Source organism: Jaculus jaculus, chromosome 3, assembly GCF_020740685.1.
Source record: "Jaculus jaculus isolate mJacJac1 chromosome 3, mJacJac1.mat.Y.cur, whole genome shotgun sequence".
Taxonomy (NCBI): domain Eukaryota; kingdom Metazoa; phylum Chordata; class Mammalia; order Rodentia; family Dipodidae; genus Jaculus; species Jaculus jaculus.
The window spans coordinates 159,817,700-159,845,257 of NC_059104.1; the positions used below are offsets into that span (position 1 = coordinate 159,817,700).

General features: G+C 40.1%; 1 protein-coding gene across 21 annotated transcripts in view; it reads left to right on the forward strand.

The window, feature by feature from the left end:
• Nucleotides 1-27,558, forward strand: part of Dlg2 (discs large MAGUK scaffold protein 2) — a 1,944,997-nt gene that overhangs the window by 1,753,726 nt on the left and 163,713 nt on the right. The window lies entirely within an intron of this gene.

Below are 27,558 nucleotides of genomic sequence, written 5' to 3' on the forward strand. Positions count from 1 at the left end.
TATATTGTCATGTGTGTGTGTGTGTGTGTGTAATATTTTAGACAAAAAGTACAAAAAATTATACACTTGAAAACCATAAGGCACTATGCTAGGACTGCAAATCATACACCATTATTAGTTAAATAGATCTTGTTTGAAAGGTCTAGGGCATAATTCTATTTATAAACAGGTTACTTCTTTTGTAACCATTAATTGTATGTTATATGGGTAAACATTTGGCATAGGAAATGTCCATGTGTGTAGAAAATACATTCATACCATATTTTTCAATGGAAACAATGACTGAACCTTTCATTATATATTGTCCAGCTGAAACATAATTGAAAACTTATTACTAGTTTCAAGAATCTTATTTTGTAGCAAATTAGCAGGAATGAGAATTTGAGTAAGTTTGAGTAAAAGGAAGGGACCTATAAGAGAAAAGACTATGTCTACTTGCCTATATTCCCAGGACCTAACACTGTCTGGCCCACAATAGGTATTCACTGAGTGTACAGATCAATTAATGCAAGATTGGGATTGGAAAAAATATTGTAATAGTGCATTCTGATGGACCTTGATATTCTTTGAGCATGAAATAAAGAAATCTTTTCTCTCTGAAAATTCCATTATGTAAACATACTGTCTTCTAATTTCTGTTAGGTGCTTGATGAGCCCTGAGCTTTGGGAACACACACATACATTTATATATACCTTTCATCTACATTATAATAATAGAGTTTAGGCACATTTATGTTAGAATTTAAAAAGTATAATGGGAATCCAAGATAGAAGTGGTTACTTCTGGCTAGGAGAAACTTCTTTAGTTGTCTCCACAGTATTTTAAAAACAAACAAACAACAACAACAACAACAACAAAGGCTATCCCAGGTATAATGAACAGCCTATGCAGAAATATGGAAAACATTAAACAGTAAGGTATATATCCTCTGGTTCACAAAGAGTCTTATTTTTTATCCAGAAAGCTATTCTGTCAATATGGAGACAAGTGGTAGCATTTGAAAGTCCTTCACTCTCCCTTCTTGCTACAAAAATCCAACCCAAAGCCGAGCATGGAGGCACATGTCTTTAATCCCAGCACTTGGGAGGTAGTAGGAGGATGGCCATGAGTTTGAGGCCTCCCTGAGACTACATAGTGAATTCCAGGTTAGCCTGAGCCAGAGTGAGACCCTATCTTGAAAAAAAAAAAAAAAAATCCAACTCTGCTTCAATGCCTACCATGCCAGACTTGGCAATTATTGTCCACATGCTTCTAATTTTCTATGGGCTTTGGCTTGAGGGCCATCATTCTGATTTTTCACCTCAGTTCCTGAAGAGTTTATAAAATGTCAGACGAGTAAGGGCCATGCTTTCTTTCCCTCTTCCTTTGATTTCTATACATGGCTAGTATCAAACCCTTGTTTAGCAAGGGGGATGTTCATTATTTCTAGAGAGGCTATAAAGAATTTCCCCAGCATGTATCTTCAGGGTATTAAACAAGCTGGATGTATTCTTGGGACTAAGTGCCATGTGTGACCTTTCTTTGAGGTAATGGGAATTGTTGAAGATCACATGGAGATGTCCACTGAAAGATACCTGCTAGCGACTAGAAAACTAAAGTTCCATCTAACCTTCAAGTTCGATAGAAATGAAAATAAAGTGCTTACAAATGAATTAGAAAATATATTAACGTCAAGCCAGCTCCATGTCCACCACCTTGTGGCAAAATACATCAGTCTAAATGTCATATACTTAGATAGCTATAAGGAGCAAGTAGGACAGGGTTTGCAGAGCACCTTTAAATGGCAGTAATTCCATTTCAAAGGGCAAATAAATGAAAAATGCACTTGAAAACTCATTGAATGCTCTGAGAAAAGCTTATGTAAACTCTCTAGGCAGAGACAAATGCATACCTGAGTAAAATTTTCTTAAAATCTTCTTTAATTCATATTTATCTCCATTTCATTGTCTTCATATGTACCCCAAAACACATGCAACTTTTATTCCAAAAGGCAGATGTGCCAAGAGAGTATAAAAGATCGAACATGCAGTCCATGTGCCTAGGTAAGTTCCTTTACATGTGTGGGTCTGAAAAATTATTGATTATAGGCAAAAAAGGATTATAATGAGAACATTTTGCTTATTTCCCCCTTTGTCTTTTTTCCCATCATCATTATGATTTAATTGTCTTTTGGTGATTTTGTTTTCAATATCAAATATTGAGCCCATGGCCTTGCGCTTGTCAGAAGTGCTCTACCACTGAGCTAAATCCCCAAACTCTTATTTAATTTCAAGACAGGTTCTAAGTGGCCTGGGCTAGCTTTGAACCTGTGATATCCTCTCCTGTTTCAACTTCTAAAGTACTGGTATTATAGGCAACTGGCACCATATCTGGCTCTTTGTTATGTGTAGAAGTTGGATGGGAAGTAACACAGAAAGGTGAAACCCTAGCCTTGAACTACACCCTTCTACTTAACAATTTGGGTAAATTTGAGTCTTTCTTAGATATCATTTCTTTTTATTTCCATGTCGTATACTCAGGACAGGGAGGGATTTTTTAATTACAAATTGATCTGTTTCTAAAGTCTTTAAATCTTATCAGCTAAATACAAGTTAAAGAAACCATGGACCAGTAGCTTCAGAGGATAAAAGAAATAGACACAATATTTTGCAAATAGAAGAAATGCTATTAGGGAGTTGAGAGATTCTAAACTTATATTACTGCAGAGAGCAAATGTGGACCTCAGGAGGAAAAAAAATCAAGTATTTAAGCCTCTATAGGAAATCTTTTAAGGGCTCAGCTCAGAAGATAGACCAGCAATTAAAGGCACTTGCTTGCAAAACCTATTGGCTCACAGTTAGATTCCCCAGTACCCACATAAAGCCAGATCTGCAAAGCAGTGCTTGTGTCTGGAGTTTGCTTGCAGTGGCAAGAGGCCCTAGTGTGCATGTACTCTCTGTCTCTGAAATAAATAAATGATTTTTTTAAAAAAATGTTTAAATAATAACATCTTTTTTAGCAAAAGGAGAGGCTAATTAATCAACAACAGTGCTAGTGAAAGAATGAAGAGGAGAACTTTATGCAGTGGTGGTGCAATCAGGCAGGAGGTTAGGGTCAAGTAGGAGGTGGGCTCCCTGAGAAAAATCAAGGTGGGATATGATAGCTCTACACTGTGTGCTAATGCTCTGGCCCCTCCTATGAGTCACTTCCTTCTCTTTGGACTCCTACAACCTCGACAGCTGACAGAGAACTCCGATATCATGACCCTGTGGAACTGCTGACATATTCTCTAAAATCTTCCAGAGGACCTCCAAAAGGTCCATGGAGGTTATTCAATTTCTTTCAGGCAGACTGCCTAATGGTAGACAAAAATGTACATTGGGTCTTTCTTTCTTTTGTCTAGGAGGACACATAATGGTTTGAATGCTTTATTATAGTTCACACAACAATTACGTATGGAACATAAAAGAAAATGGTAGGCTTTGTAGTCTTGAAATTCTTCCTCTAATATATCTCTACCTTTCAACTTGTGGAAACCCTCTTCTGCTCTATCTATCAGTTTATCCTTGGTGGTGACAAAGCACCCAGGAGATGCTCTAGTCTTGAAAAGTGTGCTTTCTCTTTGTGCTGGGCTTTGCTGTAAGCCAGGCACTCTGTTGTTGTTATCTGTGTGTGCTTCTGCAGAAGGGCTGTAGAGCATAATGTCAAGCCCTTCTGATCAGACACTGCCTTTGCTACCATTGCATCCCCACTACCTAGCAAGGCATGTGTCATAAACATAACACACACATGGTTGGGAAATGGTGAAAAACCGATTGTTCACTAGAATCAACTATGCAAGCCCCATTCAGATATGATTCAGGAGCTCAGCACCCTCTTTCTGGTTCCACAAGTCTTTTCTCAGGTGCACACACTTCACTTTTCATCATCGTTAAGGTTCCAAAGCATTCCATTTCTCCTCCTTCTTTGACAGTACTTTAAAACTAGTTAATTAATCAAGACTAAAATCTGTTTATTGACTTCTTGCTGTAGCCAAGTACCCTGCTAGATACTGAGGAGTTTTCAGCCATGCACTAAGTATGTTCTGTAACTTCCAGCTTAGCTGGAGTTTAGATGTGTAAACAGGATGGGAAAATCTATAGTGCCTGTCAGGACTCTGTTAAGTGCTAAATAAATGCTGGTATTGACTTAATGAGCATTCAAAGGAGGACCTTTCTGGGAGACTCGGGAAGCTCACAGACTTAGTTATCTTTGAGAAGGTGAGTTTAGATTATAAGAGTAATAGAGGGCATAAGCGTTTTAAGGAACAATAATGTAATCTTCAAATCTATATTTCCTCATTCAACAGATCTTCACTGGGCATCTGTTGTATACCAAGTACTAAGCTGGAGAAGAGTACTGGGGCTTTTCTAAGATCAATGATAGTTCAGTTTTTCTTATTTAATCTTAAACTACCCATGACCTCATTCATTCCTGCAGTTTTAACTACTACCTTCAGCATACAAAAGGGACCCAACTCTGCCTGTCCACCCCCAGATCCTTCCAGTGAGTAATTTTGATTCTCATCTTAAGTAAAAGTGAGATGTGAGATGATCTTGCTCTACCCACTCTGAACTAACCATTCCCAGTCCCCCACCCCTTGCCACCCGAAGGGTCCACACACTGTGAAGAGAACAAACAGGACAGCATTTAGACATTTGCAATTGTATCAGCTCACTGTGTTGTATAATTTTGAGCATGGAAAACATGCTTTGTGTTCCTCCACATCACTGCTGTTAATTTGAGACTGATAAGTATTGTTAACAAATGGGGACCAGCCTGCAGGATGACAGCGTATGTAGACACAGCCCCTTATTCATCCTCACCGTGAACATCCCATTTTCACTCAGCGAGTCTATCCCATGGAACAGATGCTGTGCTAGACACTTTCTATCTGCAATAGCTTAACCACATAGTAGGTTTGCAAGAGAGATACTGCTACCACTAATGCATTAGTCCACTTGAAATGAAAGCCTTGTAGCTTGGTAATTTCATTAAAAAGTTTTTTTGTTTTTTTTTTAGCTCACAATCCTGGCATCTCACAGTTATAGCACTGGAGTGAGTTTGGGTGTCATGAAGGCCTCTTGGCAATTATTATTACTATGGAAACATGGAGAAAGAGAGTGATCCCATCACAAGACAAGAAGTCAAAGAATGATTAGAGTTTCATCAGAAGTATTTAAGCCTTCCTAAGGGCATGCCCTCCAGATGACCTAACAACTTCACACTAAGTGTCTCCTACCTGTTAAAGACCCTCCCTCTGATCATTGTTTCCGGGTGCCCCATCTTCCAACTCATAATTCTTTGAGAAACAAAATTAAATAACAACTCAACCAGGGCTGCCATCATATAAATGAGAAAACTAAGACCACAGAAACAGGTTGCCTGAGATTTTAGGTCTAGGAAAGAAGCAAAAGTCAGGGTGCAAACACAGAGGTATTTGTTTCTAAACATAATGCTATTTCTGTGACTTAACAGAGGAGTATTCCATGCAGGCTACTAATCTGCAGCACCTGAGTCTTATTTGAAAAGTTTGGATGGGTTTGTCCTTATCTGTTCCAGAACTGTAATGCCCTTGACGGCTGAGGTTTCTCAAGGTGCATCCCTGTATCAGTACCTAGGAGGTATTGTTATTATTCTGAACAATGGGCAGGATCTAGGCACTAAAGTTAACAACGTGAGCATCTCATAAGCAGGTTATGACATGAATGACCTCTGAGTCAGAGCATATGATTGACAGGTGAATTGCTGGCCAAGTAAACCAGGTGAACTTCCATTCAGTTACTCAGTCCACTTGAACTCCACGAGCTTCAGCAGTGCTGTACACACACTACATCTTCAATGACCCCACAGATCAAATGGGCATTTTTAACAGGGGGTCTTGGTAGGTCTAATACATATTTTAATGCACTGGTTACCTGGAAATTAATGTGCTCTTCAAACATAAGGAAGTTTCCAGATGCAGTGCTATACCAGTGGGAGGAAGGTGAAAACAGCCCTTCACTTTCTGGATGACATTGTGACACCAATGTGGTAGCTTACATCCCCTGAAGCTAGTACCGGGTAGCAAAAGCAAAACACATTGACATGGAACAGTCCACAGCTAACAGCCCTGAGAGCTAATACTTGTCTATGTAGTCTGACATGATTTCATTCCTCAGAGCCTTAATTCTGCGGCTGCAATGAAGGGATAATAATGTCCATTGAATGGATTGTTTAACAAATAGTGATTGAACATTAAGTCATTTAGGAAAGCAGATAGTGCCTTTGATATTTTAATCAGAAAAGGATGTAATTCAAGGTAATAATAAATTTACAGATTGTTGGGAAGGTTGAAGGGGCCGATGAGCAGGACAAAGGGCAGCTACATAAAAGTCGAGAAATTTCTGGAAGCCATTTCCTGAGCCAAAGTTTCTTGAGGTTGTGAAGCTAGACACCAACAGTAGACCTCAGAGTCTGAGGTAAGTTTACAAGGCTGTCACCTCTTAACATCTGCAAACTTCTGAGCCTGCCTGTCACTGCCTGCCCTTCCACATCCCTAAACTCATACAAGTTGCTTTGCTTGCAAGAATGTGAGCTGCAACTCTGCTGATAAGATTCTGAGAACATGTGGAAAACATGTGTGTGGAGGGCTGAGGAATAGTGCTGAGAACTAGTGGGTAGTAGCCAGTAAAAGTGTCTCTCTTGTGCCAGGAACCATTCAGGAAATACAAGGAAAACAGAAAAGATTTTTCTTGCAGCTCACATTTCATTGAAGATTAAAAGAGTTAATATAATAACACATTTAGTAGAGCCAGGCAAAGAGCAGGCTCCTTAAAAATAACTATTTCCTTCTTTAAAATCCTACAGTGGAAAGGAAAGATGGCTTAGCAGTTAAGGTGCTTGCCTGCAAAGCCAAGGACCCAGATTCTATTTCCCAGAATCCACGTAAGCTAGATGCACAAAGTGGTGCATGCATCTGGAGTTTGTTTGCAGTGGCTGGAGGCCCTGGCCTTATGCCCATTCTCTCTCTCTCTCTCTCTCTTTGAAATAAATAAAAAGACAATATTTTAAAAAGATAAAAGATAAGGACGTTTTAAAAAAATCCTACTTCCATGAGACAGAGAATACAAAGATGAGAGAGAAAGTGCTAAAGAGAGTGACTGGAGCTGGATAGTGTAGTTTCAATTGACAGCACTTGCCTCTTATAGTTAGAGCCATATTTCAATCTTCATTGGCTTTGAAAAATCATTTGGACTGCCTCAAAGCATATAATCTCCCACTAGATAATGTATCATCTTTGAAGATACCTATCAGTAACTCATTCCAACTGCATTGAGATATAAATATCCTATGGCTAGAAACTGCCTATTTGTAGCAAGGAACAGAGACAAGCGTGTCAGAGCATGCACTAATATTTTTATTTACACAAATGATTCATGTGTCCTGAGAATTTGCCATTCAGTCTCCTCTAAGGGAAGGGCACTCTGCCTTGCTCTCTCTGGCAAGCCAAAGTGAAAGACGCCACTGAGTCACTTAACCTCTGCATTGAGGCAGCGCCACAGTAGCCAGCAGAGTGGAGGTTTTTCCCTAGCTCTTGTAGTAGCCTCAGTCTTTGTTCCAAGCTGTGAGCCACAGCAGGAGGACATAAGCTTTGCAGCCAGTCATGTCCATATCTCCTAATAGAGCCATAAATGTCAAAGTACGTTTGTCCCTCTACTTATTTCTGCTCCAAAAACTTTGAAGAATGAAATCCAACATACCATACTATCAGGAGGGTTGAGACAGCATAAATAAACTACTTGGCACACAGTAGTCATTCTACAAATGTTAATTTTGTTATCCATTAATAATATGCTATTATCTGTTTCCTTTGAGGTTTCAAGTTCATTTCCTCTCTGAATAATAATAGTGGATAGTTCTGGTTTTTTCGTGTTGGCACCATATCTAACCTGTGTTATAACTATATTAAGATTTACATGAACAATAATGATGTCAATGATTATAACTATATGAATAACTACATGATTAATAACTACACTAGCCTCAATTCATAAATCCAGACCTTAAGCAGAAGAAAGGTTGCCTAACTTGCTCAAGGTCACTGCACAAATTAGATATCACAGGCAGGACTTAGCTGTACATCCTCTTTCCTGGGAGCTAACACGTTTTCCCCAACTCAAGAATGCCTCCTACATAAGGCTAACCTTGTGCAAGCAGGAGTGTGTAAAAGAATATGGTGACAGCAATTTGTGAAATTCTTCTTTGTAGTAAAATAATATTGATCTGAAGGGTTGTTCATAAAATTTAGTGTGATCTCCAATACTAAGCAGGTGCTTAATGTAGTCGTGGGTCTTCTTATTGTCATGAAAGAAGTGTGTATACAGGGAGAGAAGGGAGGGGGAGGCAAACTGAGAGGGAGATCACCTACCACAACTTAATCACCTTCCACCTGTTCTCCTCTTGTTTATGTATTTCAAGCTTTTTCCTCTTGTCAATACTGCCTTGGTAACTTTTATATTCATCATCTTAAATGTCAGTATGTGACTTTATCTATAGTCACGTGAGTGCTGCTAGCAAAGCTAAATATTATATCAAACATGCTCCTGGTATCAAAGAGTGCTTGTAGTTAACTCTTGGAAGAAATTGTCAAAGAAACAAAAACCTGTAGACTACAGCCTGTATAGGAATTAGAAATGCATATTTGATTTTAGGGTCATGAGACATAGAGACAATTTCCTCCTACCCATTACTGAGGGCTAACCCCACAATGCATGATCCATATACCCCAACAAAGAGGGGCCAGGGGAAGGGGGGAGGAAAGGGAGGAGGCTAACAATGGTGCCAACTTGACTGTATTCACTGAGTACAAAACTAATTAATAAAAAATAAATAAATAAAATTAACAATTTTGTAATGATAAAGACTCTACACTTTGGGTATGGGCTAAAAATAAAGAGGGATGGATAGCTCATTCTCTCTCTCATGCTTAAAATGTGGAAAGCTAGAGAATATATGTAATTTCAGTACTTTGCAATGGAAAAGATATTTTCCCCAGTTCTTTTTTTAAGTGATGCCCTCAAGCAGTGACCGAATTGTGAATAGGAAAGGGGATCACACTAGACAAAGGTGAATCTTACTAAGCTAAAAGCATCTATTATTGCAAGTAAGACACTAACAATAATTTAACTTACAAAAAAATGAAAGTCAAATGGTATAAATTGACATTTCAAGATATGCTTTAGATACTAAGAATAACTGTTATTGTCACTCTATAAGGCCATGGAAAGACTTATTCTTTGATTGCTTGGCTGACAATTAGATATAATTAATATGATTATGGTTGGATTTCCTGATGATTTATGGCCATAATGTTTTTCTTTGACTATATATCTGTAGGAGCTGTAGATCGAACAGTGAAATTACATTTTGTTCAGAAATAATGAAGTTTATGTGCACTTGTCTCTTCCATGTGCTTATTCTTATCTTTTTTCAGAAAATAGGGATAATCAGTACCTTTAGAAAATCCTTTTATGTATAGAAAAGGATCCAACATAAACTGGCAATAATAAGATAACAGTATAAGACCAAACCATAATTAAGAGATAGTACAGATATAACAAAAATGACTGACATTTTAGTACATTTCTGACAAGGTGTTTTCCAGACACCACACCAGCTCTTACATACCTGTATACATGCAGTCTAGGCCAGTATAACTATTCTAATTTCACAGAGGTTAATGAACTTGCCCAATGTCACACAGCAGAGCCACACTTTTCTTCTTCTAGAGCCATGTTTTCTTTGCTATGTGCATTCCTGAAAGAAATATGAGTTGATTTTACATAGACAACTACTAATATTTTCTTAACCTAGTTTTATTTTCAGTGAAAATAAAGTGTGTGACTAGAGCAAGTAGGTCAGGAATGGACAGTGGTATAATCAAGGCAGCATTTATTGATAACATTTATGAGATAACTAAATAACTAAAAAAGATAGACCCCTTGATAAAGGAGAGTTTTGGTTCACTGTGGTGTAAACTTAGGAGGAATGTTGGTGGCAAGGGTGAATTAGAACTGAAGTCTCTGCTCCTAGGCAACTAATGGACCCCAGCCTTTCATCTAGGTGGTTTCCAGTGTCTCACTCATGCCATTTCCTACTTCATTCCTAACCATGGCCACATAAGTTGAGTAAGTGGACCCAAGAGCACTTTTTGTTTAGCCATCCAATGGACTCTTTATGTCAAGCAGAAAATATGTTTTAACTAGTCTTCACGGAGCTGTAGCAGTAGGAAATCATTGAGAAAAAGACAAGTTGCAAAGAGCTATGAAAATGTTGGAGAAAGATCACCTCTCACTAACCCGGATATGGGATGTTGACTAGACAAGGTAGAATTTGCGCTGGATTTTGAAGGTGATACGGGCTTTGGGAGTCACTCATGGGGCTGACAGTCAGAAAGGACTTTGTAGAGAGAAGATCTGGAGGGTGAAAATCTGACTGTTAAAGTTTTACCTGTTGGTGAGTATAAATGGGGTGCCTTTGGTAGAAGGGGGCATGCCGACTTTAAGGCAGCCAAAGCAAAGCAGTCTGGGGTTGACAAGATGACAACCTAAGCATCACGACCCAGGGTTAGTGGTGTGTACATCTGACCTCAGTTTCACCTATCAATATTTCTGTTCACTAATGGCATCTGAAGTACAACAAAATATGGCCTAACAGGCTGCATTCAGGTCCATGTATCCCATTATGAAGGAGTAGAGTGAAAGAGAAGGAATCATTATCTTTGAAAAATTGCTGATGTCATTAAAAATGTTACGATGAATGAACTCCCTCTGTGAAAGGAGCTCTGACTTGTAGAGTGAGATTCCTTATATAGCCCTTTCACTCTTTCTTCTTCCCTCTCCCTCCCCCAAGTATTCTTCTGGGGAATAAACATTGACCTGGAAATGAATATCAGGCTCTTGGTGCACTGTCTATAGAAACTAAGATGGTTAATGGAGGTGATCTGATCAAGACCCATCCAGAGAAAATGATGGGTGGAAAGTCCCAGAGGCTCTGATAGTCCTCGTTAACTGCAGGGCTTCAACCAGGCTGGCATTAAAGGTCCCTAGGGTAACTTTCATTCAAGCAGATTGACACTCTTTGGAAATTGGTATTTCCGTGGGACTGAATTCTGTTGGAGACAGATTCAGAAATGACTTAATGAGCATTGCCCACTGCCTGACCAAGGTTGTGCTTAGTCTGCCATCTGTTAGCATCTCAGAACTCCTGCAACAAGTGCTATAAGACAGTCCATGACTTACGTAGACTCAGCTATGTTATGGTCAGATTAGCTGGGTGCTGACCAGGGTGTCTTTGTGGAGAGCCTCTCCCAGAGCTCAGATTGCATCAGCAGAATTCCTACAGCTTTGTTTTGGCTTTAAAGACTTTAAAGACATGTTGGAGTTTATATCAGCACAACTTCCCCCAAAGTACCATGATACTAGTAACCCACTGCTGAAACAGTAAAACAGTGTGTGACAACTTAGAAAAGAACAGCATATATCAGGACAACAGACTAGATTCTTTTGGATTTAAATATAAGGAATGAAACATTGGCAATAAAAATGAGAGGGATGATAGCCCATTATGTATGGGTAGGGCAAGATGTATCATGTTTTTAATTGGCCTAAACACCTAAATTAAAATTTTCCTTTTCTGTAAAGGAATTGGATGTAAATAATCAAATCTCTCAATATTTTCCTGAAGATGTATGTTATTGCTTCTTTTCAATTCACATGAATGTGTCCACAAACCTATAAATTCCCAGGGTTACAGATCAATTGCTGCTGAAGTCTGGGCAGGGAAATGGGATTCAACCATCTGCTCCCATAACATGTCCCATCTGACCCAATATATGCACACACACAAACCCCCCTTGCACCCCGAGTGAGCATGTCCTAAATGAAAATCAAGGAAGCATATTTCAGTGAAGCCAGCAGCAGTATCTGCCCCATAATTCTCTTGATTCCTGCAACTGGTTCCAATGAAGAGCTAAGTAGCCTTCCCTTTTTTATTTTCTTATCGTCTTTATCTGCTCACCTACTTGTCTAGCTGATCATAAACCAGACACAGAATTAAGTGCCAACGCTGTGATGTTAGATGTCATGTGCTAGTCATCAGTGGCGAGGGACACAAAGCCACTCGTCACATTACAGCTTGATGATAAGTGACAAGATGGGGAGGCACTGGATGGATGGGTACAGAGGATACCTCTTTATTCAACATCTAATTTATGGCGGGCCACTAGGTCATAAAGACCACAGTCATCCTCACAGAGACTGCCGCAGAATGCTTGAGGAGTTGTTTATAGTAGGTATTTCCCTCGTGCCCAACCTGGATAGCCTCCGAGGCACCTTATTTATGCCCTCATCTTTGGGCCTCCAAATTCTGGGACCAACATCCTGTCCTGTCATAAAAATGCTAATCAGCTTTCAACATACACTGACTTCATTCTGCTAGACATCAAATTATTTATTTCCATTCATGCAAGGTTTTTTTTTTCCCCCAAGGTAGGGTCTCACTCCAGTCCAGGCTTACCTATAATTCACTATGTAGTCTCAGAGTGGCCTCGAACTCATGGCGGTTCTACTACCTCTGCCTCCCAAGTGCTGGGATTAATAGCATGCACCACCACACCCAGCTTAATCCTGCAGGTATTTTAGAGAATTTATTAGATACAAGATGTTGTGCTATAGCATTAGATTTGAGAGGGATAGCTAAGAAATGTGTCCTATGCTTTGAGCATGTGTCCTTTAGGACACATACCATCACAATACAAAGCCATGTGTGTGTGTGTCATAACAGAATGCTTTGTGAGTATAGAGCAAATGGTGTGGCTTTATTAGTCAGGAAATATTTAAAGGAAGTGGTAACTTCCTTGGGCCGTAAAGGTTGGTTGAAATATCAAGAAAAAAAGTATCTTGAGAAGAGGGAAAAATAGAATAAAAGAAATATGAGTGGGAAGATGCAGAGTATGTCCTTGTGAAGTTGAGAGGAAGAGCTGTCATCGGGAGTTAAGACGAGGAGTGCTGAGGGCAGACCTTAAGAGCCATGTCAGTCTAAGGATTGAGAATGTTTACACTGATACTCTGAATCTAGTTATGTGACGAGTCCACAGTGGTCCTTTAACTTAGCTTTAAAAATCTCATCACAGATGTGAGCAAGGAACCATACTGGGTGAGAGGTGCCCTGGGATATAAAAATATAATCCCCTGCCTTAGAAACTCCCATTCTGGTACACAGCCAATCTTATCTACACAATTCTATAAGTTTGGCATTCGTTCATTCATTTTTTGGAAACAGATTCTAATATAGCCTATGTTGGTCTCCAGCCTGCTCTGTGATCTACATCTCAAATGCTGGAATTACAGGCATGTACTACCATGCCCAGCACATTCTGAAGCTAATATTCATCAGGTGGAAAAGTCTCATTTTTGTTTAACCTCTGTGTGATTTATTTCTCTAGTCCCTGGATGTGCATGACCACTTTCACTAACACATAAAATATATTTATCATATTTATTTCTTTAGGAAAACTGCCCCCAAAGAAGTCATTCTTGTAATGGTAATGAAGTGTGACTAATGTCATACTGGATTTTATGGGTGGATATGTCATGATAAAGGGTATTCATATATTTAAGAATTCTCAGGGGTCCCCAAAGTATAGCCTGTTTGAATTTGCAGGCAAAATATATTTAATTTAGGACCAATATCAATGCACAAGAAAGAGATTCATGCAGATTAAGAATATTAGCTATGGACTTGGGACGGGGGCAGAGAGGAAGCAGTGTCCCCAGCCTTTTATAGATGGCCTAATTGCACGTTGTATCTTTTATCTGTGGAGGAGAAAGCCAACAAAGAGGGAGAGTTGACTAAAGGCCTTCTGTTGTCAGTCTCCTATCAGGCTCACAGGTACATTCAGTTTTTAGTCACTACATATAATATGACATAGCTCACATGAAGGTGGATGCTAAGTCATTGTCTTCTCTTCGCTGGGCAGGTAACTGCTTATATTTATAATCAGTGTATGTTCATAACTAAAGGAGAAATCAGCACTGCACTGCTATTGCATCAAGGTTCCTTTTCTGCCCACCCTGGAGTTCTGTGACTTTTGGCCTATTCTACAACTAGTATGAGCCTTAGTGTTCACCTGTGTATGGTGGGTAAAACTGTCTTCACAGAGCTTTTTGGGAGGGTTAAAAAAAAAAAAAAACAGCATGCATAAAAGCTCATGAGTGGTATTGGTATGTATAACTTTAATGGGATACAAAATTTAGAAGAACCTGAATGATCACACCCCAGTGATACTCAGACAGCACACAGCTGCATTTCAAATGTGCACATAAGCACTGCTCATCTCGACCATGTCTCAACGTGAACAGCTTTCAAAGCTGGCTTCTCTCCTTCCCAAGAGCAGACAGAGGAAAGCAAATGTGGGGTGTTGCCAGATAGATACCCTCCTACATCTTCTGCAATCCCTGCTCTGTGGTTCCAGGCTAAGGAGCAAGTGTAAAAACACCCTTATAATACTATTTACGAAAGCTTTTAGCAGCAGGAATAAACAGTGATGATTCTGAATTTAATTCAGAATTCATGGCTCTTCTATACCATGAATTCAAACTCGCAACATGGTCACATTTGGCCCAACATAGGTTGAATTTGGTAATCTAGAAAGAGCTCAGGTTTGCTTTTGCTTTCTGAAATGCTTGCTGCTGCCTCTCATAACAGTTTACTGGGGCAATTTGCCCTTGACTACCCTGGCAGTTTGTATGGCCAGTGTTCTTGCTGAGATTTCTTTTGGCTTTAACCTTGGTTATCTGGTTTATTTCAATTATATTTTCGATCATTATGTTGTAGGTACTTGTACTAAGTGATGAATATGCAGAATTGTTAAATAAGGCTGAAAGTCTTCTTCCCTGGCACTTTTATACTAGAAGGAAACAGGTAAAATAAGCATACAAAAATTCATCACACATGTCACAATGTCTGAGGTACAGAGTGAGATAAGAAGGTCCTGATTAATTCCACTTAAAAGAGAATTATCAGAAAAGATTTACTATGAAAGGAAACACAGATCTTGACATTTATGGAAGGCACAGGAGTAGGCCATGATGTTGTGAGTAGCCTGTGTAGCTGTTCAAACTATGTTAAGAGACTTTCATTAGTTTGTCTTGGATTGTTTTTTTTCTCTGAAACAGGTTTCCACTATATGGTCCAGGCTGGCCTCAAACAAAACCTTAAGTCTCTCAAATGGCAGGAATGGAGACACGTACCATGGTGCCTGGGTTAGGGAACTTTTAAACAATTAGTATACATGGCAACAAATGGTCTTAATGTTGGCTTGTTAGGGACTGCTGCACTGGATCCAATGTGATAACTCTTGAAGCTAGATAGACACTAAGAGATACAGATATTCGGAAGCAGGAGAGCTGGGATTCTGAACATGGTGATTGTTGTAGTTACCTTCTTGTTGCTAGGACCAAGCATCCACTTGGCACTACCCCTTGTGCAATAGAATGGGCGTTCCGAGCCCCTCCCAATCCCTTGTTTTCTAAGTCCTTGAGGTCGGGGTACTATAAGAACCCTTCACTTGGAGATGAGGACTCCAGAAGTACAGATCCCATACCCCATTGTAAGCTGGACCCCCAAGGCAGCCTCTTTCTAGAGAAGAGGGCCTGTTTGGTCAAAAGCATTTGACCAAAAGCAGGTGATGGAAGCAAAGTTTTTACTTTGGCTTCAGTGTCAAGGAGAAGCTTCATGATGGCATGGAAAAGCTTGGCATGAGCTGGACATCATCTCCTTGCCACAGCAGGTGTAAAGACAGTAAGCCTAACTCTGGCAAGGGGGAGCTGGCTTAATACCCATAGGCCTCCCCCAACAACACACCTCCTCCAGCAAAGCTCCATCTCCAACATTGCCATCACCTGGGGACCACACATTCAGAACATCTGACATAAACACCACACTAATCAAATAAAGCTTGACAGAGGATGTTGCATTTTGGCTGAACCTGGAGGAAAAGATGAATCTTGGAGAAAGGCATTCTAGAGATGTAATTTCCATATTTGGATACCCAATCTCATTTATTCTCCAGTCATATCAACTGTCCTCTTCATATTGAAAATTCTAATGCTGTAAAACTGGGATAATACCATCTTCTTCCGGCAGTAATAGAATCAAATGCCTAGTGACCACCAATGTATTCTATACCTTTCATACTGCTCAATGCAGGCGGACGCTTAGCAATCCCATCTCCTGCCCTGTCCTGATGCTTGCTTCCTTCCTTCCTGCTGCACCTATGGCCCCAGCTGAGGGAGAGATTGTATATGTTCACATTCTTTCTTCTTTTTTTTTTTTTTGAAAGGTCCTTGAATTCTGCTGTTAGTTTTTACTTCCCTACATTGTAAGGAAGTTGATTAAATATTACTAGCAACCAAACAGTATTTTTCCAAAGTATAAAGACATCATTTTAACAGGTTGGCTTCCCAAGAAAGCATAATCAGGAGATTGTCAGATGAGAAGCTGATTAGGGAGTGGTTCAAAGTCGACATGCTGTGAAAGGAAGTAGGATTGGACAGAGGAGAAGTTGATTGCTAAAGTAACCCCAACAAGAACTTCTCAAATGACTTGCCTTGTCAAATCACCCTGAGTTGAGTTGGAGAAACTGGGACATCACACTCCTTCCTTGTTCAGTTACTTCATGCAGGCTGTCCACAGAAGGAATGATTCTGGGTGATGTGGCTGCAAGGGCTGCTGAGTGTGGGCAGTCCTTCACTCTTGAAGGGAGATCTGAGGCCTTGCTGCACGTAGGCTAATTAATGACTTCATTTCAGAAATATATTCACCAGCGATTAGACCAGAAAGTGGAAGTAGGAAACTGAATTTCCAACAGAAAAAAAACCCTCCCTTCTCAGTGGATGTTGATCAAATGTTAATTATCCAGAGCACTTTGAATTCACCATGGTTTCTGTGTGCTCAGGCTCAAAACATCCCATATTCACTGAGGCAGTGTTGAACCTGGCCTCTGATCCAACTGATTACCCCTGAGACCATCTAGGTTGGATTTTATTTTCAAAATAATCAGCAGCAGCACATTGGATTCAATTCATTAGTCCTGATTGGAGATGCAAAGGAAGCTATCTCCCAAGAAAAGCTCCTCCATCTTCCACCTACCCTCCTCATCCTCTTCTTCCTCCTCCCTCTCTCTTCCCACTCATCTTCACTCAATTTTGAAAAGCTGTAAAGGAAGTTTCAAAGGGCTGTACCATGAGTTCCTGCACCTCTCCACCCAGCCTCCCCCAGTGTTGATATACTGCATAACTGGAGAACAATACCAAACCAGGAAATCACCAGTTTACCTAGATGAAGCTTTATTTCACAAATTCAAGAGGATTCCTTGTAAGGAGAAAGGATGGTGGTTAGTATGTAGGAGTAGCAATAATAATCTCTTAGGTTCACACAGTACTTTTCCACTTTTCAATGCTCATATCCCTTCCTACTAATTCAGGGGTTCTATGAGTAATTGTCTCATCTATCCAAGGGTTACAGCCACCTGTTTTATTTGGTAATTCAAAAGCCAAACACCTCATTATAGGAGACTGCTTTCCATTTCCTCACAGACAGACACTGACACAAAGTTGCGCTGTCAAAAGATGACTCAGTCCCGCTTGCTCTGTATGTCCTAGTGGTTGAAAGAAATTTCTCTGCTCGGAGGCATCAACCTTTGTCCCTGTCAGCTGTTCCTTTTGCTTTGGTGTGTTTCCTGTCACCTTTATGCTTATCCACCTTTGCCAGCCCTACGCTTCTTCATCTTCTAACATTAAGTCTAGGAGTTGCCTCCTCTTCCGTAGATCCATCTTTGAACTTTTCTCCAGCTCTGCTTGCCGTCCTCTCCTGTGCTATGTGTACTGGCTCGGTGCCTTGTTTATGCCTGAACAAACCTTTTTTTTTTTTCAGGCCAATGTTTCCTAAACTATGAGTTCTTTGAAGTCAGGGATTCACTAGTTTAAATCTTCATATCCATTTTCAGCACATTCTAAACAGGATTTTAAGTAGATTGAATGGATTATTGGAAAGCTATGTCAATCTGGAAAGGCAAGAGGGCATTAATAAAAACATGGAAATTTATGAAGGTAAATGACTCTTAGCTCATCTCCTCTTGAGGTCATCTGTGCTTTTTAAAGATATGGCAAAGTCTGAGGATGGCGAAACTCTCCTGATGATAGAGTTGAGATTCTTGTGATCCTAACAAGGACAGACTGTTGGCAGGAAAGCCCCAAAGTTAAGGCTAAGAGAGTTAAGTACCTAAGTATATTTATGTTCCTTTTCAACACTACACCAGGGTCAACTTGTAAAGAATTACAGTAGGCAAAAATCTGAGATCAAAAAAAGAAGTGGGTCAGCACAAAACATGTATGAGATATGAAAAAACTTTGGAAGCTTGAGAAGCTGGAAAGAAGGTAGGTGAATAGAAAGTGATGTACAGAGCGAGGAAAGAAAAACCAAGTGACTGGATATGAAGATAAAGAGAACTGCAGAATCCTGGGTATGTGAAGACAAAGATGCAAGGAAGGACTGAAAACACCATGACCAGTTAGAAGTCTTATAAGGGACAACTGGCACTCCATATTTCCTTCAGCCTGCCAACCATTCCCACCTTCAGCCAGTGGATGTTTCTTTTGTCTTTGAAAGGTTGAGCCAGGGAGTATGTGGACATGAGACATCAGCTATGCATTATGACAAGGCAAAACCCTGCAGAGAACAGAGACATTGTGGGAGGGATGTAGTGAATTACACACAAACACACACACACACACACACACACACACACACACACACACACACACACACCTTCCATGCTCTTTTCCTTCCATCACAGAACTTCCAATCTCAATAACACTAAGATGAGAGATGCTAGGGAAATTCCCCTGGCCTAAGCATCTAGACAGAGATCTCAATTATTTGGGCATCTCCAGAATGAGCATGTGCAAGCTTCTGACTAGTTAGGGGATCCTTGCCCAGGCAGATAAAGCTACCAGTGCACACTGTTGTCTCCCCCTCCCCTTTTTCCTCCTCTTGTTCCTTTGTCTCTCTCTCCTTCCCTTCCTTGCTTCTTCCCTCCTTTGCTCATTCCCTCCCTCATTTCCTTATTCTCTTCTTCCTTTTGCTTATCTCTCTCTCTCTGTCTTTTTCGACTGGGGATTGGGCCTAGGTCCTTACACATGCAATGAATACTTTACTACTGAGCTATATTCCCAGCCCAGGGCTTCATTTTGAATTTGTTTGAATTGCTTCTCAGCTTTTTGCTTAGATCAAGTCAGTTATCAGTTAAACTGTGCTTCATAATCAAGGATCACATCTGAGGATATCCTTAAAACAAAATACAATAATAGTTAAAAAAAAAAAAACCAGGAATCCAAAGATAATGCATGGGATTAAGGGAAACTTCACAATCCCTATACTAATATAATGAAGGAGATGCATGAAATAGGTACAGAAAGCTGCTAATTGGAGGCTAAAGAAAGTGCTTTAGAATATTTAGGGTATTGGATCAGTAAGTGTTCACTTTGAAGGATGCCCCCATTTTAAGAAAGGCATTGAGAAAATAGAAGGTACCTCATTCATTCAGCATGTTCACATGTGTGCACATGGTAGACTTAAAAAATTTTTTTTAACTGCCAACTTCCATAATTATAGACAATAACCCATGGTAATTCCTTTCCTCCCCCCGCCACTTTCCCATTTGCAACTCCACTCTCCATCATACCCTGTCCCCCACCCAGTCTCTCTTTTATTTTGATATCATCATCTTTCCCTCCTATTTTGATGGTCTTATGTAGGTAGTACCAGGCACTGTGAGGTCATGGATATCCAGGCCATTTTATGTCTGGAGGAGTGTGTTGTAAGGCATCCAATTCTTCCTTCCTTTGGCTCTTACATACTTTCTGCTACCCCTTCCTCAATAGACTCTGAGACTTGGAAAGTGAGATGTTTCAGTGCTGAGCACTCCTCTGTCACTTCTTCTCGGCACTATGATGCCTTCTAAGTCATCCCAAGGTCACCGCCATCTACAAAGAGAAGGTTCTCTGACCAAAAGTGAGAGTAGCATTAACATAAGGGTATGAACATTAAGATAAGTACTTACCAGGCATAGTATATACATTTAGCCAGACACCAGCAGACATTACACCCCTAGGGCTCATGACTACCCCATCATAGGTTTTGAGTATCAGGCATATACTCTGTCCCATAGAGTGGTCCTCCATTCCAATTAGAGAGTAGTTGCTTTCCCCCACAACACGCATACCACTGATACATGCATTGGCTCATTTGGCCTGGCTGGCCAAATTTAAGGCTTGCAGTGTCCACTGTTGAGTAGCTCCACTGGTGATTTCTCTCTCTCTCTTTCATCAAACTGCATGCAGCATAGCTTTTTCCAGCTTTCTGCCAGCTAGTCTACATGGAGATGGTTTTCAGCTCAGCTCCAGCAGAATTTCTCAGTGACCTTGCAGCCTAAATATGTCAAGTCTTGAGCAATAGGGTCTTGTCATCTATTCCTGGTGGGAAACCAAGAGCCTCAGCGATAGCCTGTAATGTTTTGGGGGCATCAGGGACCTCCCTGGCCAACTCACTGGAAGGTATCCCATTCCTGGCACTGAAAATTTTCTAGTACAATCTGTAGCTTCAGGGTGTTCTGGCATCTCCTATCTCCCCTTCACTCAGGGAAGTGTTCTGTCTGAGCCCTGTGGGTAGAATACTATAGCATGAACCTCTCAGTCAGCACCACTGATCAGTTGCGGCATAAGTTCCAATTGACTGCAAGTGTTTGGGTGCACGCACGTGCATGTGTGTGGGGGAGGGGATGAGAAGACAACTTTCAGTGTTGGTCTTCACCTTCTACCTCTTTCGATGCAGGATCTTTTTCTTATTCGCCACTTAGTTCACCTAGCTAACTGGCCCTTGAGCATCCAGTAAATTCTCCTATTGCTTCCTTCCTTCCAGGTATGCTGGAATTACAGGTGCTGGCACTTAAGTAGCTTCTGGGGATTAAAACTCAGGAACTCACGCTTGCACAACAAGCAGTTTATCTACTAATCTACCTCCCCACCCTCTGGCTGCAAGTACAGAATCACACGAAGGACTTTTGGAGTTTTCATTTAGGGAGGATATTGGGAAAGCCAATTAAGGTTTTTTTTCATATTTATTTTACCAACCTACATATAGAACTCACTATAGCTATGAAGTAGTTTATGCATTAGAAATTTGCTATTCAACAGCTACTTACAGTGACTAAGCAGCCAGAGACAGCCATAGAGCTATACTTGGCAGAAACCAAACAGAGAGTAACAGTTACTTGTAGAAGAAAGTATAGGAGCAATGCATGAAAGAAGTGCTGGGTAATGCTGTGGGTTCAAGGCCAGGCTCTGCTTTATGACTCTGGACAAATTGGCTAGCCTCTCTGTACCTCCATTTTATCTTAATATACTTCTTATTATGTCCTGCCTTATCTGGAGATGATAGGCTGCTTTTCCAGATTATATATGTATGCAACTCTTAAGATGCTTTTCATAGGCCAAATCCCAAATATGAGTGTCATGGAAACAGGAAAGACATTGGTGTCCCTCAAGTTACACGCCTGGGGGATGACTCCCACTATCCTAACACCAGAGCTGCTCAGGCTCCTATCTTTACCCTGGTCTGTAATTATGTAAGAGTATCCTTTTCGTTGGGCAAGATCTAACTGATTATTATTGCAGAATGTAGGACGCCTGAGAATTACTATTTTAGCTGTGAACACCATGATTTCTATACAAAAGATCAGGACAAACCCAGCAAATCTTTAATGTTTGCATGTGCCCAGGAACATCCTAAGCACTATGCCTTCAAGCGGAAGGCACATTCCCTTATTCTTGGCATGCACCATGGGCTACCAGGCATGCCCACTAAACTACCAACTGTGCCTCCCCATACTGAGCCCCTCACCCAGACTGTCAGCAAAATATTAGAATCGCCATTGGCAGTGAAGCCCTAATACTATCTGGAATTTCTCCTCCGTACCCCCCCCCCACCCAAAGAGGAGAATGTACTCTCTCAGTTTATAAGCTGAGATAAATCAAATTCCAATTTTGGGGAGAAGTTTTAGATATCGAGAAAATACTCTTCTAGAAATATTGGGGTTTTGTTTTGTTTTGTTTTGTTTTGTTTTGTTTTGTTTTGTTTTGTTTGTTTTGTTTTTGAGGTAGGGTTTCGCTTTAGCCCAGGCTGACCTGGAATTCATTATGTAGTCTCAGGCTGGCCTCAAACTCACAGCATTCCTCCTACCTCTGCCTCCCCAGTATTGGGATTAAAGGTGTGCTCCACCACACCTGGCTCTTGGGAGTTTTAAAAAAATAATATGTTAGCCAGGCATGGTGGTGCATGCCTTTAATCCCAGGACTCGGGAGGGAGAGATAGGAGAATTGCTGTGGGTTCGAGGCCAGACTAAGACTACATAGAGAATTCCAGGTCAGCCTGGGCTAAAGTGAGACCCTACTTCAAAAAACAAAAATAACAATAATAATATATTGATAGGAGTCATTTTTGTCAACAGTTTAACACTGCACTTATTTTGTGTACCAAACGTTTTCATTTGTTTCTTGATTTGAGCTTCAAAGCCACCTTACAACATAAACAGAGGATCAATACTATCTCCATGCTATAAGGAAGGAACACAAAGCCCTAAGAGAGCCACATGATCTCTTTCTCTCTCTCTCTCTCTCTCTCTCTCTCTCTCCCTCCCTCCCTCCCTCCCTCCCTCCCTCCCTATCTATCTAGGTATCCATCTATCTACTGAGCACCTGATTTTTTTTCTCAGACTGTACTATGCCAGGTCTAAGTACAATCATATTTACCTTTCAGACAATTTCAGTTAGCAGATATCGATTTTATTTTCTGCAACTAAAAAAAAGTCAAAAACCAACAACAACAAAAAAAGGAGTTTTCTCTTGGATGAGTATCCTATACAAAATCTACATGATAAATTAATAGTATATTTAAGAATTCAAACTTGGGCCAGATTTACCTTGGAGATCCTATTTAAATAACAACAAATAAAGAAAATCCCCACAAACAGCAGTGTTCACAATCACCCAAAGAAATTGGCTTTGTCAAGGTCTGGAAGTTTCTGTTAGTTCCATTTTCTTTTTAAAAAATTATTTATTTTTATTTATTAGAGATAGAGTGAGAGGAAAAGAGAGAGAGAATGGGCATGCCAGGGCCTCTAGCCACTGTAAATGAAGTCCAGATGCATGTGCCACCATGTGCATCTGGCTTATGTAGGAACTAGAGACTCGAACCTGAGTCCTTAGTCTTTACAGGCATGTGCCTTAACTGCTAAACCATCTCTCCAATACCTAATTCCATTTTCTAACAACCCTGATCATCAAGAAAATAATGCCTTTATGTATCTATAATGTAAAGCTTGCATTTAACCTAATTGGAAATTTGATTTATCTAATTTTCTGAGTTAATAAAAATATTGTATGAAATAACTAGTTGGAATTCAGGCTGTTGATTGCCTATAAATTTACTTCACTTCAGACATTAAAGAATTCCTCAGTGTTTGGCTGGAACCCCTGTAAAAGTTCTCCAGCCAATGTAAGAAAATTGTTCTACTCAAAATATATGATCCCAAATCTGTTTGAAAATGGCAGGTGGTGGCGAGGATAATCAAGAAAGACTACCTGAATTCAGTGTGTTACTGGATTTTATTCAAAAAGTGAATCTGTTTAGTAATGTGCCTAAAAACTATAGGAAGAAGTTTCTTTCCATGAAGTCTCCACTTAGCTCATCCAATTCAATCAGCATCTTATAACTACTGGATGCTATATCCAGTGTTGGAGACAGAGAAAAAAAGTGACAGTGTCCTTGCCCTCATTGTATGCATGACTAAGTTGTAGAATCCCCATGCCAGAGATGAACAACAGAGGTAGACATCCTCTTTCTTTGCAGAGTGCTTTGTCTGTATATCTATGTGTCTTCCTCTATTTCTGTCTCCTGTTCTGTGTGTTTCTGTCTAACACACACACACACACACACACACACACACACACACACACACACATTCTAACCTGACTTAAGCAAAGCAACATCTGTAGCAGTGGAAAATTCCATTATCATCTTCTACTCAGAATCAGGTTAGCAGCCTGAAGGATGGGCTAGGTTTAGGGTTGAAATAAAAAGGCTAGAGAAATCTTAAGGTTGAAAAACCAGCTGGGAGGTCCACTCAGAGTTGTTGCAGTGACCAGAGGTCTGTGCTATTGACAGCAGGTGGGCTGTCCCTCACAGCAATACCAATGAAGGAAGTCAGTCTTGCAAACCAGTTTATAAACACAGCACTGTTCCAGGCATGACGAGTTGAAAAGTGTCCAGCACAGAAAGCTCTCAGGGCATCTCTAACCCTAACATAACATGGCTCATCCCCCTTCTGTGTTGTCTGGCTCTGAAACCCCAGAAAAAGTAAGAAAATAGAAAGTGGTAAAATGGCAACCACAAAATATGTCCTAATTCCAAATAACTAAAATGAAATTTGTTATCATATAAAAAAATGGTAAATTATTACTTCGTAGACTTAAGTTCTAACCAGTGTTCAATGACTGACTCGCTTATATGTAGCAATGTGGTTAATATAGTGAAGACTGGGGAGATAGCTCAGTGATTAAAGGTGATTTGCTTGAGAACCCGGCTGGTCTGAATTTATTTCTCCAGCCACAAACCTGAAATAGGATACAAAAGGCAGAGCATGCACACACATGCAAATAAAGAATTTTTAAAAGTATAGTGAAGAGAGACCAGTACAGCATTTGTTTGTAATTTTTGTTAATCTAAATCATTCTTTACAATGTTGATTATGACTAACATGTTCTTAGTTAGATACAAGTAAATTTTAGCTTAAGATATCAGAATAAGTAATGCCCACTTGCTTAAAAAGGATAGACTGTAAGTGCTTATTAAAAATTACTACCTAGGGCTGGAGAGATGGCTTAGCGGTTAAACGCTTGCCTGTGAAGCCTAAGGACCCCGGTTCGAGGCTCGGTTCCCCAGGTCCCACGTTAGCCAGATGCAAAAGGGGGCGCACGCGTCTGGAGTTCGTTTGCAGAGGCTGGAAGCCCTGGCGTGCCCATTCTCTCTCTCTCCCTCTATCTGTCCTTCTCTCTGTGTCTGTCACTCTCAAATAAAAAAAAAAAAAATTTAAAAAATTACTACCTAGAAGAGTGAAAATAAAAATACAGTGTAGCAGACTTTCAGAATACTATATAAAAGCAATGATGATTTAATTGCACAAAGGAAGCAGTATTTCTGAGATCGATTTTCCCCAGCAACTCTCAGAAACAGGATTTAAAGCTAGAAATGGACTCTAGGATATAGCCTTGAATCTATTGCTCTTCTCACCAGTAGGTAAATGAGTAGCTTTTCATAGAGATTTCACATGCCCAATGTGTCCACAGAAGCATGGACCTGGCTATGCTGTTGTATTCTAGGAAAGGGAGAATTTTTTGACAACCTGTTGGCGTCTAGAGTCTAGAAAGCACCAGTACCCCTCACAGGGAGCAGATGCTTAAATGTAGGGTGTGCTTTTGTTGTTCGTGAGAAAACAGAAAAGCAGTCTATGAACCCTTTAGGGTAAAAACCTGTTCAATGGATTTGGTATCACTAGCAATTGGCATTGTATGTGGCATGTAACAAACCCTTAAGAAATATGGAATTATTTACAACTGGTCACAGTATCACATGCCTGGAGCAGTGATCAAATGCTATGCTAAGAACAGATATAAATGATTTCATTGCAGCCTACCCATGTATTGTTCCTGGGTCCTAATGACAATGACATTTATGTCCAGGTAAATAATAGTGTGACACAAATATTTGATCATATCATTAATATTTACCCCAGCCCCAAAGCTCCTCAGATATAGTGTGGGTGGTATCTTCAAGATCAGCTCCTCTGCAGTATTGAAATGGGTAACTCGACAGAAAAGCGTGCTGTCATGTGTATGTGTAGAATCCTGTGTACAGCTCAACATGTTTACCAGTTGCTGTTAAAGTTGTGCCCATGTTCATAAAGAAAATACAGGAAGAAGTTACTGCTGTCACTGTTAGTGCCATGGAGGACTGGATATGCATCTCTCCTGACAGAACCCACCACAGGAATAACATCTAAAAATGTTTCCAGTCAAATCTCTTTTGGGTCTCACAACCACGTGGGATATCTGAGTATAGATAATAAGCTGAGTCTTAGTAAAATCCCGAGGCCCTACTGTAACAAATAGCAGAGCTAACCCTAAAACTCACCCTCCTAGCCTGGAGTTCTCACTCTCTGCTCTCTCCTTCTTCCAGTAAACTGACACTTGGGAGATTTCTAGAAAAGTGCAGGACTGTGGAGGGGCACTCTCCTCACCAGCTTTCTTCAGGAAGGTGCCTGTGCTCAGGCTATAGTCTAATCCACTGAGCTTATTGTTTACTTCTCTGAGAACTAAGATATTCCATCCAAGTCAAAGATGTGAGCAGCTGGGCAGCTTTAAACAACAGCAGAAATAATCCTTTTGCATTAAGCAATTTACACCTCACTGAAGGCTATGCCTCCTTTGAATCCTGGGTCTTCTTGCTCACTCTTGAATAATTGCATGTGAGAGTCCCCTCTCATTGAGCAGTATGTGTTCACAGACACATCATTCTATCCAAGTGTCCATCAGTAGCTCAGTGTTGGGATGATCCTGAGGGGTGAAGTCACTGGTATTGAAAATAGCAGCAGCACTGGAATTCAGCATCACTGCCCTTGAGCTCCACATGACCATGAGTTTGAGGAGGATCCTAAAGGTACATTTAATGTTTGCCTGGCAGTTCCAAGTGTCCCAAACTATGGCCACCTGTGGCTTATTCATCTTTCATACCAATTCATAATAGGTAGGGAGAAACTAAACCAGAGGGCTCCTGAAATGGACACATTTCTGTTTTCTTGGGTATTCACATGGATATTGACTTTTACAAAGTGATGAAGATGACTAAATTGTATATTATACATAAAAATAACAGGGAATATGGCAGTCATTACAAAGAGCCAAACTTTTATATCTGAGAGCTCCCTCTTTTAATCTTGAAATAGGTACAAATATAATTCCCATTTTACTTATAATAAAATTGAGCCCAGAAAGGTTAATAATTGTCCCTATTATGCATAGCTTGTCAGTGGCAAAGCTAGGGTTTTGATACTATCTACATAACCCAAATCTTACCAGCTTTCTATTATCTGCCATCATATCAAAAGTGAACAAAGTTAATCCCTCCCCCACCATAAATGTATCCAATTAGAAACAATTAGATATTTTTAAATTTTGTAAATGTTTAATGCACTTTAACTTGTTATATATACGAGAGTCATACATAGACATGGAAATTTTAATTTGTTAGTACTTTACTTATTTATTTAAAAGAGAAAAGAAAGAAAGAAACAAAGAAAGGCAGAGAGAATGAGCGTGCTAGGG